Source organism: Pleurodeles waltl, chromosome 11 (assembly GCF_031143425.1).
Source record: "Pleurodeles waltl isolate 20211129_DDA chromosome 11, aPleWal1.hap1.20221129, whole genome shotgun sequence".
NCBI classification, from domain to species: Eukaryota; Metazoa; Chordata; class Amphibia; order Caudata; family Salamandridae; genus Pleurodeles; species Pleurodeles waltl.
In genome coordinates, this window is record NC_090450.1 from 301,373,144 (window position 1) to 301,385,249 (window position 12,106).

The window sequence follows — 12,106 nt, forward strand, 5'->3', positions numbered from 1 at the left end:
AGCTGCAATAACACCGCCATCTGGACCATCATCCTGCAGAAAAGGCACCTGTCGTCACAAAGCTAAGTTGTGAAGCATACAGCAGACCACGATGATCTGGCACACCTTCTTTGGTGAGTAGAATAGGGATCCACCTGTCATATGGATGCACCTGAACCTGGCCTTCAGGAGGCCGAAGGTCCGCTCAATTATTCGCCGAGTTTGCCCATGGGCCTCATTGTAGCGTTCCTCTGCCCTTGTCCTGGGATTTCTCACTGGGGTCAGTAGCCATGACAGGTTGGGGTAACCAGAGTCTCCTGCAAATGGTGAGCGACAACTGTTAGACACACACTAACCTGTAGGGATACACCCAGACAACCATTTCCACTGACTTGCTTCCAGGTGCTCACCTAATAGCCACACACCGTGCCTCTGGAGTTGACCCATCACATAAGGGATGCTGCTATTCCACAGTAGGCGTCATGCACTGAGCCAGGGAACTTGGCATTAACATGGGAGATGTACTGGTCGGCCAAACACACCATCTGCACATTCATGGAATGATAACTCTTCCGGTTTCTGTACACCTGTTCACTCCTGGGGGGGGGGTACCAAAGCCACATGGGTCCCATCAATGGGACATATGATATTGGGGATATGCCCTAAGGATAGAAATCACCTTTCACTGTAGGCAAATCCTCCACCTGAGGGAAAATGATGTAGCTCCTCATGTGTTTCAGCAGGGCAGACAACACTCTGGACAACACGTTGGAAAACATAGGTTGGGACATCCCTGATGCTATGGCCACTGTTGTTTGAAATGACCCACTTGCAAGGAAATGGAGTACTGACAGCACCTGCACTTGAGGGGGGATTCCTGTGGGATGGCGGATAGCTGACATCAGGTCTGGCTCCAGCTGGCCACACAGTTCCTGGATTGTGGCACGGTCAAGCCTGTAGGTGATGATCACATGTCTTTCCTCCATTGTCGACAGGTCCACCAACGGTCTGTACACCGGAGGATGCCGCCATCTACTCACATGTCCCAGCGGACGGTGCCTATAAAGGACAACAGCGAGCACAGAGTCAACCAACTCAAAGGTACGTACCCACAGCTTACACAGAACACTAATCATAAATCGAAAAGTGACCTGCATGTGTGTTGAGGCTAGGCCTAGATATGTGCAATGCAGTTAAAAATTAAGCCATGTGGGCTCCTGAAATGGCGGCTGCCTGACCTGTAAAGTTGGACAATGGGATGTGAGGTATCTGCGCTGGCGTTGTACACCGTCGAGGTATGCGGTCGAAGACCGCAGCGCAATTCTGCATACGTTAACATTGTACCCTATGGGTCCCAGGAGCCAATGACGATGTATGCCGGCGGTGACGGTACCCACTGCCGTGGACGTGACCGCCATTTTCTATCTGTTCAATCACTCGATACCTGATCTTCGACAGGAGAGGACCTACACTACAAGTGCTGCTGTGACCTCGGTCTGGAAGAGACAATGGCTCGAGTGTCTGGTGAAAGGGCCCCTGCCTTCACATCGGAGGAGTTGGAGAAACTCGTGGATGGGGTCCTCCCCAGTTCCCCCTACTCTACGGTCCTCCAGACAAACAGGTAAGTACACTGGGAGCATGCTCTATGGGCTATACCTATGTGGAGTGGGGTGGATGTAGTTTGGGGGGGAGATTGAGACGTGCATGAAACAACGATGAGTGCATGTGCCACATGGCAAGGGTAGGGATGGGGGCCAATGACTGTGATGGTGCATTTGGTAATAACTTTTCTTTTCCCCCTGTACAATTCATGTAGGTCAGTGCCCACCAGAAAAAAGATATTTGGCGTGCCATCGCCAAGGATGTCCGGACCCTGGGGGTCTACCACAGACGGAGCACCCACTGCCGTTTGAAATGGGAGGACATTCGCCACTGGAGCAAGAAGACAGCGGAGGCCCAGCTGGGGATGGCCTCCCAACGTGGGAGGAGTGCCCGTCGCACCAAGACCCCTTTGATGTTCAGGATCCTGGCTGTGGCATACCCGGAGTTGGATGGGCGCTTGGGGGCATCAAAGCAGCCATAAGGGGGTGAGTACACTCTCATCCTGCTGATTTTGCGTGCAGTGGAGCTGTTTGGGTGGGTGAGGTGGGCTGTGGCTTTCCCTAGGCCAGGGCGAGTTTAGTAGGCAAGGTCCCTCCGTAAGGCAGGCCATGTGGCACACCACCCCACCTGTGTACAGTGCCAAGTACACCTAGTCATGCTCCTGTGTCATCCATGTGTGCAGATGTCGTCCATACCCTTGTAGGCCATGTCCCAGGGATTGAAGAGTGGACCCCAAGTGCGCGGCGTAGTGCAGGGGGCTTCTGTGTCTGTCGTGTCTGCCAACGGTAGCGGTAATGCATGCAGTTAACATGTCTTTCTTCTGTCGCCCCCCCCTTTTTGTGGTCTCCCTGTTCTTGTGTGCATTTGCATCATCAGGCGGTGGAGCAGTGGCACCGGAGCAGGAGGAAGCTGCATCCCACATGGCCCTGGAGGGCGAGACAACGGACTCGGAGTTCACCAGTGGGACGGAGGGCGAGGGGAACTCCACGGCGGGGACAGGAGCTGACACCAGTGACACGGACTCATCCTCTGATTGGAGCTCCCTTGTGGTGGCGGCAACATCTGTGACCCCCGCATCTACAGGTACAGCCGCCACCCCCCCTACCAGCACCGCCCTCCCAGCAGCCCTTCAGCCTTTTCCCCGTACCCGCTCACCCAGGAGGGTGGGCATCACCTTCGCGCCAGGCACCTCAGGCTCTGCCCCAGTCACCCCTGCTGCCCTCAGTGAGGAGGCCATTGACCTCCTCAGGTCCCTCACTGTTGGGCAGTCTACCATTCTGAATGCCATTCAAGGTGTAGAGAGGCATTTGCAACAAACAAATGCATTCCTGGAGGGCATTCATTCTGGCCAGGCAGCCCAACAGCGAGCATTTCAGGCTCTGGCCTCTGCACTGATGGCAGTCATTGTCTCTGTGTCCAGCCTCCCCCCTCCAACCTCTTCCACCCAGACCCAATCCCCTGTACCTCAGCCTATCCAAAGCACACCATCAGACCAGCATGCACACACCTCAACACACAAGGGTGGCTCAGGCAAACATAAGCACCACACATCCCACAGGCACTCACAAAAGCACCATACCCATGCAGACATACCAACATCCACTGCCTCCACTGTGTCCCCCTCCTCCACGTCTCCCTCCTCCCTCCCTGTCTCATCTCCATTCACACCTGCATGCACTACATCTTTAGCCACTACCTCCATCACCAGCACGCCCATCACCACACACCGCTCACTTGCACTTACCGCCCCCACTACCATTCACACATCCCCTGTGTCCTCTCCCACTGTGTCTGTGAGCCCTCCTCCCAGACTACACAAACGCAGTCACACACCCACTCAACAGCTATCCACCTCACAACAGCCTCCAGCCCATGCACCTTCACCCAAAGTCAGCAAACATACACCTCCTACATCCACTACCTCTTCCTCCACTCCCAAACCCCCTCCATCTACCTGTCCCAGTGTGTCTAAAAAGCTTTTCCTATCAAATATTGACCTCTTCCCTACACCTCCCCCGTCCATCCCCTAGGGCCTGCCTTTCCAAGTCCCAACCCAGCACCTCAGCCATCTCATCACCGGGCACACTGGTGCCAGCAATAGCGGGATTTTGGAGTGCGCCAAGCAACAGGGCTGCCAGTCTCCCAAGGAGCGAGGGCAAGGACATTCCCCCACCTCCAAAACAGAAAAAGTTGCCCACATCCCGGAGGGAGAAGGCTAAAACACCTGCCACCAAGGGCTCAGGCAAAACAGAAGTGGAAAGTGAGAAGACAGCTCCTCCACCCTCCAAGGTGGGGAAGGGCCAAAAAATCAAAGGCAGGTCCACGTCGACGCCAACCTGCACAACGGACAAGACCGCCACTGGCACCGCCACCTGCACCGCCGCCACAGACACCGTCGCCAGCACCACAGACACTGAGCCCTTCACCAGCACCGCAGACACTGAGCCCTTCACCAGCACCGCAGTCAGTGAGCCCGCCACCAGCACCGCCGCTACCGAAATCGCCGCCAGCACCGCAGTCAGTGAGCCCGCCACCAGCACCGCAGTCAGTGAACCCGCTACCAGCACCGCCACCACAAAGACCTCCGCCAGAACCGTTTCCACAGAGCCCTCCGCCAGCACCGATGCCACAGAGCCTGCCGTCTGCACCGATGCCACAGAGTCCGCCGCAAGCACCGCCGCTACTTACACCACCGCCAGCACCGTCGCTAGTGACACCGCCGCCAGCTCCGCCAGCGGCCCCATGACATCCTGAGCAACTGGCACCATCACAGACATGGCTACCATCACCAGTGGTCAGTTGTACGAGACTGGTGGTCAGTTCCAGGAGGCTGGCCAGCTTGCATGTTGCACCACCGTCAGTGGAGTGTCACATCCACTACCTCAGTCCTTGGCAGGTTGAAGCACTCTGGGCACAAAGCCCCCTCCAGAACCAGTGGAGTATCACATCCACTACCTCAGTCCTTGGCAGGATGAAGCACTCTGGGCACAAAGCCCCCTCCAGACCAAGTGGAGAAAGGCATCCACTACCTCAGTCCTTGGCAGGATGAAGCACTCTGGGCACCAAGCCCCCTCCAGAACCAGTAGAGAAAGGCATCCACTACCTCAGTCCTTGGCAGGATGAAGCACTCTGGGCACAAAGCCCCCTCCTGAACCAGTGGCGTATCACATCCACTACCTCAGTCCTTGGCAGGATGAAGCACTCTGGGCTCCAAGCCTCCTCCAGAAACAGTGGAGAAAGGCATCCACTTGAGAAACTGTGGCTTTGCACTCCCCAGGATAAAGCAGTGGGCAATCCACCCACTGAAAAGACTTGAGAGACTGTGGCTTTGCACTCCCCAGGATAAAGCAGTGGGCAACCCACCCACTGGAGAGACTTGAGAGACTGTGGCTTTGCACTCCACAGGATACATCAATGGGCATGGAGCCCCCTCGTGGATCTGGCATCATGCTCCCGTCCGGCTGACGTGCCCCCCTTTCATTCCCCCCTGAGGTGCCTGTTTCATTTTGATCTGATGCCCCAGCAGTGTTCTCTCCGTTTGCAGTCTGGTGTCGAGTGTAGGCCTCGCCCAAGCATTTTGGGCCCAGTGGTCCACGGACTTTGAATGGTGCACTATCCGGCCTTGTATAGTTGATGTACATAATTGTTTATACAGTATTTAAAGTTTTGACTAATGGATTTTTATTGATTACAATTGTTACAATCATTTCCTTTTGTCATTGCGTTCTTCCAGGGGGGGGTTGAGGGGTGCAAATCTATTGTTGCAGCATGTATTGGTGTGTGTGTTCTTGTGGGTGAGGGTGGGGGTGTTGCGTGTTTGTCACTCTCTTTTCCCTCCCCCCTCCCCTGTGTTGTAGGTGCAGTATTCACCGTGGTCGTCGCCGCGTTCTTTCGGGCTCCTGGTAGAGGAGCAGGAATACTATTGCAGGGAGGATTTGGAGTTCGGGCTCCATGGCGTCCTGGTTCCTCGTGGGTTGTGTAGAGGTGAGTGTTTCCCCTTCCAAGTCCTGTTTCCGCCGTGCTTTTGTTCGCTTTGAATCCGCCCCGGAAAAGGTGGTGGATTGGCCTCTCATAATAGTGTGGGCGGTACATTGTCTTCCGTCTGTCTGTTGGCGGTGACCGCCATGCTGTTTGTTTGTACCGCAATGGCGGTCACAGTGTTAAAGTGGCTGTCTATGTTGGCTGTTTCCGCCATGGTTGTGATTCAATTTTTTTTACAGCCGGCCTGATGGCGGTCTTACCGCTGCTTTAACACCGTCCGCCAGGGTTGTAATGAGGGCCTTAATGTTTTATCTAAATAAACAAGACCAAATACGATAAAAATCCACACTATGCAATTAAAAATACAATTTTAGCACTTAAAAGCTAGAAAACGGTGATTTGAGGTGAAAACTCTGCAACGGCCTCATGACAGAGTCGATTCCTGCAATGCAACGCCAATGGAGCCCTTCACGGAGTCGGTCGACCTTAGGTACAGTACCTTCAGAACAAATAGAAAACAAGCCTGTGCATTGAGTCGGGGAGAGCGGCTTTGCTGGGTCTGATGTGGCGTCGGCTCCAGTGCCACGGGGCAGAAGGAGTGTGGCATCACACAGCGGTGTTGGGTCCTCTCTACAGGGCGGTGGAGGTGAGGCGCATCGGATGCGAAGTCGGTTCTTTGGTTCCAGCAGATGCGAAGTCCGGCGGAGTTACGATGCTTCAGGGCGACCTCATGGGGTCGCGATGATGTCACAGGGGTAGCGGTGTCAGCTCACAGTGTCGTCAGATTCGCACTCAGTGAGGTCCACGGCCTTGGGGCAAGCAGCGTCACGGTTCCTTGCAGCACCGTCTTCTATGAAGTCGCATGGTGTCATCAAGCGTCGCTAAACTAGTTTTATTTCCAGGAATTCACTTCCAGGGGTCCAGGAACTGGATTAGCACCCTCTGGCAAGATAGAGTCCACTGTCCCTGAGGCTTCAAAAGAGGAGGCAAGCTCTACTCCAAACCCTTGGACTCACTTCTCAAGCAGGAATGCAACAAAGTCCACTCTCTGTCCCCTTGCAGAGGCAGAAGCAGCAACTGCAGGATAGCCCAACAGAGCACAGTCACAAGCTAGGCCAGCCCTTCACCTCAGCTGTTCTTCAGGCAGAGGTACCTCTTGAATCCTTTAAGTAATCTAATTTCCAGGGGGTTGGGGTGCTCTTCTTGTACCCCTTTCTGCCTTTGATGTAGGCCTACTTCAAAGTAAAGTCCTAAGTTTCTGTGAGATCCTTTCTCGTCCAGGTCTGGCCCCAGCCACATACCATGTACATGTATAAAAAGGAAGGTTTAGGCTTGGCAAGTGGATACACTTGCCAAGTTGAATTGGCAGTTTAAAACAGCACTCACAGATGCTGCAGTGGCAAGTCTGAGCCATGTTTACAGGGCTACTCGTGTGGGTGGCACAACCAGTGCTGCAGCCCCACTAGTAGCATTTGATTTACAGACCCTGGGCATCTCTAGTGCACTGCACTAGGGACTTACTAGTAAATCAAATATGCCAATCATGGAAAGCCAATTACACTTACATTTTACATAGGATCACTTGCACTTTAGCACTGGTTAGCAGTGGTAAAGTGCTCAGAGTATCAAAAACAGAGTCCAGCATACATCAACAACCTGGGAACAGAAGCAATAAATTAGGGGGAAACCACGCCAAGGATGCCAAGTCTAATACTTACCTACTAGTAGGACATTGCCACATTGTCCATACTGAAAGTGTTGGTTGATGGTGGAATGCCGGAAGATGTAGGCATCATGCACACTTCCAGGATACTTGGCCAGCACATTTGTGAATAGTCCCTTGTGGTTCACCATGGCCTGCATGTTGATTGAATGTGCGTGCTTCCTGTTCCTGTAGAGGTATTCAGCTTCGGCAGGAGTGGCAAGTAGCACATGCATGCAGTTCATGGCACCCAGGACATGTGGAAGCCAGCAAATGCATAAAACCCCAGTTTAGTCTCCTGCTGCAGTTGCTAGGTGTTGGGGAACAGGATAGGGAAAGTAGTGAGGTGGATGATGGCATCCAACACACTTGGCAGTAGGGCTGGGAGGGAGGGCTTGGATAATCCACCCATTTCTGCCACAGCTGACGAAACTTGCCAGAGGCCAGCATGTGCCGCACAGCTAGGAGCTTGGTCATGGATCATATGTTGATTGACCTAATCATCCTTGGTGTGATTGCTGGTGCTATCTCATGGAACAGCTGCACAATGGACTCTTGCTTCAGCTGGTAGTATCTGGTGGCATGTTTCTCTTTTTGGCCAAGGATGGAAATAGGTTGTCAATAGATTTGCTCTCTCCTCCTGCACTGCCTTTGTGGTTTGTACAGTGATGATGGAGGGTCCTGCGGTGAGGCTGGCAGTGCTTGGCATTGTAGCTGTCTTCTTCTGCTCATGCCTAGCTGGAGCAGTAACAAGTCCATGTTTCTCGTGGTTGCCAGAGTGCTTAATGTCTGTTTTCCTTTCATACCGGTGCCTGTGCACCATTTTAACGCCTGGTTTGTGCAGGTGTTAAATTTTCAGCGCTAGTGGGTATTTGCGCTGTTTTTTAGATCCACATATGATTTTTGGTAGGCTTGTAAATATGGCGTTAGGTGAATTCCACCATTTTTTAGTAGGGAAGTCTACCCTGCATATGATTTTCGTTAAACGGTGCAGGGTTAGGCAGCGCTACTGAAAAATGGCACAAGGTGCAGAAAAGTGGGGTTAGTCAGATCTAGTACCACTTTGTAAATATGGCTCAAATGTTTTGGTTCCACTGTGCAAAAAAAATGTGCCGCTAATGCGGCACAAACACTTTGTAAATCTGGGCCAATAAATGTAAAAATTGTTAAGGTAATTCATGTCAGTGGTTTAGTTCATATTTATATTTTACATGCTTAACTCTAGGAATGCAAGGTTTATTAAGCTATTTTCAAAATGTTGTATTGCTGTATTTTTTTAGTGTAGCATATTACACTTGTATAGCCCATACTTTGAGCTGAGTCATCTCCAGATGTTTATAAGGGCCACGACTGAGAGCTCTGAAGTAGAAGCTGATGGCAGTGTGTTTTTCACATTTCCTGTCAGTGGGTCAAACGTGTGTTCAGAATACAGAGTGATCAAGCCCTTGGCTACTCTGCAGAATTCACAGAGCAATAGTCACATATTCTAAGAACAAATGTGATTCTGTGCAAATGTATGTGACAGAGGTAAACAGTTGTCAAAATATTGGCAACGCAAAAGTAAAAGAAAATGTAGTCATGACGGGTGAAATGAGTGCATTGTGTTTAGGGAGTGTTGAAGTGAAGGAGATGCGTTGAAGTGTTTTCAGGTGAGAGTGAATATAGGGTTCTGAGGAGGCAAAAGATGAGTTTTAAGATATACAGCTGAATGAGATGTGGAACAAAGAAAGGCCTACATGATAAACATAGAGTGAACGTAACACGAGTGATTAAGACATGTTGAAGACCCCTGCCCCTCCACTGACCTAAGTAATGTTTAAACACAGTCTGAGTTTCAGAACTTAAATAACTTTAATTATTTAAAACAAAATTGTTGTTTCTTGTTTATCCTAAACAATTAACAAGCATTGACAAATCCAATAGTTCTGGCTGGTTTTGGACATATTTCAATCGTTTGGTTATATATCTGGCTGCAATAACAGGAAGCTTAGAGGGGTACCTAAATACCAGTTGTGTGGCACACTATTGAACTCACAGGAATATCGTTTTCATATTTACGCCATATCAGTAAGTACGTAGGCCACATCTTCTTTACAGATCGCCCCCACCGTCACCACTACTTTTACCCTACCTAAAGCCCTGGGAACATGTCCAGTTTTGTAAGTTGGAGATTGTCACGAGGGAATAAGGCCCTCTCTGTGAGAGAAAGCACATGTGTTTGTGAGTTGAATGAAAGAGTAGATGAGCAGGGAAGTAGACACCACTTGAAAATGCTTATAACTCACAGTGTAAACACAATGATATATTCACATTGGTATAAAAGTGATGTTTTTAAAATTGCACAAATATGTGCTTTGTTGTCCTCAGAAGGATCAAAAGCAGAGTAGCCTTTGACAGACTTAATACTTGAGACCAACTGGTTAAACACAAATCCTTATGCAAGGCACTGTGCCCACCAAGTTATTATACTGCATCAATGGAAAGTGGTGGACATAATATTCTGCTCCACAACCACTTGAATAGAGACTGGGCTCATATGTATTCTTAGGAAGGGTTTGATTAAAAGCAGAGGACTAGTGTGCAGGAGGTACAGCAAGGGTATAATTTATGTCTGACAATGACTCCTAGTGCAAGTGATCCAGTGAACACTACCTAAATCCCCTGATATGTTCTCAGATAGGGAACATTTAGGAAAAGTAGCGCCAGTTCTGTGTAACATGGTCTGTTTAAAAGATTTTAAAAAATCAGTTGGGAATGTAAACAACAGAGAGGTGGTTTGCTGGTCTTTGTAGCCTACCATCCCTGTGTTACTAGCCAATGGCAGTAGTTCACTAATAGTGAACTGGCCAAAATAATATTCATTAGGCAGGTTGTGCTGCACCAGAAAATGTTCAACATCATCTATTAATACATAAAGCAGCAGCGGGTCCTCTGCTATGGCGGAGGAGCGTCATCACCAGCCCCTGCCCCGCCAGCAGGCAGGAGCTGCAAAACTTGAAAAATAAAACAATAATAAACCATTGTTTTATTTTTCAAGGAGTAGGCCATGGGGGAGGCCAGCCAGGGAGGGGAGTAGTGTGCACTCCCCTCAGTGCGCATGTGGGTCTGGCTGGCTGTCTCAGGACAGAAAAAAAAACCACATGCTGACTGAGCTCTCTCCAACCCAAACTGTGCTGCTGGGTTGTAGACTGCAGGCACAGGCTCCCAGCAGCATGAGTGCAGCATTAGTATTGGCTGCAGGGCAGGATGGGACCCTGTGCCTGACGATGGGCAGGTATGGTGTTTTTTGTCTGTTTCTGTTTTGTGCCCCCCACCCCTTCACATTGCCCCTGCACCATACACAACAAACATAAAGCGAACTGCTAAATCAGAAAGAGGGTGCAAAAACGTGCTGCGTAATTTAACACCTTTATGACCTGTAAAAGCATTTCTGTTGAGTGTGACCCACACTTTAACTAAAAGCATCTCCAGAGTACCACAGTGCCATCAGCTATAGTAGACTGATTCCTCTGCACTTAGACACAAAGGGACATATTTATATTTTTGGTGCAAAACTGCACTAACGCAGTTTTGCATCAAAACGTTTTAGACCGGCTTGCACCATTCCTGAGCACCATATTTATAGAATGGTGCAAGCCGGCGCAAAAGGTGGACTAGGGTAAAAAAGAAATGAAATTAGCCGGGTTGAGGTGGCGGTATGGGAGAAGGGGGTGTTGCACCGAAAATGATGTTAGGCAGGTTTGAGTAAAAAAAAAAAGACTCTAACCAGCCTAGCATCATTTGCTGATGCAGCACCATCCATACCACATGATTCCTGTCTTAGAAAAGACAGGAGTCATGCCCACCACCCCAGTGGACAGCACAGAGGACCAGTGTTCCATGGGCATGGCCGTTGCACCCAGTACCATGTAGGGGGGCCCATTTTAGGGCCCCCAAAGGCACTTTAAAAAATAAAATAAAATACTTACCTGTACTTACCTATACTTATCTGGGTTTGATTTCCCCATCATTTGCTGTTCCTCTGGTGTGGATGGGGGTGCCCTTGGGCCCTGGGGAGGGCACCTGTGGGCTTCTTCCATGGTGTTCCTCCATGGAAATAGGCCCACAGATCCCCCAACACCTGCCCTGACCCAGGCGTTAAAAAATGATGCAAAGCAAGCTTTGTACCATTATTTGACCCCGCTTCCCCCTGTGTATGATTTTAGCACGAGGATAAATATGGCGCTAAGACCAAAGGGCCATTTTTTGCACAGGAATGCCTACCTTGCATCTCATTGACACAAGTTAGGTTCCCATGTCCAAATAATGACTTTAACTTCATAACTTTGGCGCTAGACGGGTCTAGGGCTAAAGTATAAATGTGGAGTTATTTTTCCACCGAATTTGCGTACAAAAAAAATTATGCAAATTTGGCGCCAAACAAGTATAAATATGCAACAAAATATTATGTCACTTTGTTGCTCAATTTCAAATGCTATGGTTATGCACTCATTTCGCAAGATATTTCACTCATGAATCGAGGCACACTTTGACTGCAAAGTCAGGAATTGGTATATTTTATGTCAAGTCTATCTTTAGGGGGTGACAACCCTTAATAAATGTGTATGTCTGTGTGCCTACCATGTGCTCGATCTGTGTGTGTGTTCTGAGTCTGAATTGAAATGTATGTCCTTAATAAAATCTTACTGCCTCTTCTCTAGAGCTCCTATTGATTTTCAGCAAAGGGAGAGTGGAAAAAAGCAATTGAAACAGAAAACAAACGCACTGACATGCTGAAAAAACAGCAATAAAATACACGAGCCAAACGTAATACCAGGGACGACGTGACAAATCCCCCACCTG